The sequence below is a fragment of the Poecilia latipinna genome, unplaced genomic scaffold (assembly GCF_001443285.1).
Source record: "Poecilia latipinna isolate Pla-1442-1.1 unplaced genomic scaffold, P_latipinna-1.0 Scaffold54, whole genome shotgun sequence".
NCBI lineage: Eukaryota > Metazoa > Chordata > Actinopteri > Cyprinodontiformes > Poeciliidae > Poecilia > Poecilia latipinna.
Window position 1 is genome coordinate 789880 of NW_015112670.1, and position 777 is coordinate 790656.

The window sequence follows — 777 nt, forward strand, 5'->3', positions numbered from 1 at the left end:
GGCTGACCCACTTTATCACAACAAAAATGAAGTCATGGATGAGAACTGAACACTGTACATACGTCTTTCCTCTTTATAGAAGACATATTTGCATGGGAGAGGCATTTCTTGTATTTTTGAGTGCTTATATTTAGAACAAGTAAAGCAAGAAGGTGGGTGAATATGTAATGAGCACTTGAAGAACAAAAAATAAGAAGCTATTAAATTCAAGCTTGTACAAAAGAAACGGTAGCATGAAGGCAAATCAGAAAAAAGCTTGAATCCTTTGACAGTTTGCATTTCAACACCTTCAGCAGCTAATTCGTCCTCTGACTAGTTGAAGGTGATCAAGCTGAATAATAGAAAGTTACATAACGATGTCTCAGGGTTTTAGTATATGGCTGGCTGGCGTTTGCACAAAGCAAAAAAAAAAAAAAAAAAAAAAAAAAATCCAAGTCAGGTTCCCCTCAAGCTTTTTTTTTACAAAACAAATATTTTTATGTAGCATTTTTTTTTTTTTTTTTTTTACAAAACAATACATTTTGACAAGCTATTATGTGTGTTATATTTACTATGTATAGAGTATCAGCTGAAATAAAATGTGTCTTTCTTTTGGCAGTACCTTTGTTGCATATGCACGTTTGCTGTAACAAACTGAGACATTACACTTCATTGCTTTGAAATGTAGGACGCAATTTTCTTGACTAAAACCTACTTCCCTTTTTGGGCATGTGAGAGGTGTAAGAGTGATCTAAAAAAAAATTGCTACATTAGAGCCAGTGTTGTGTTTAAGACCAC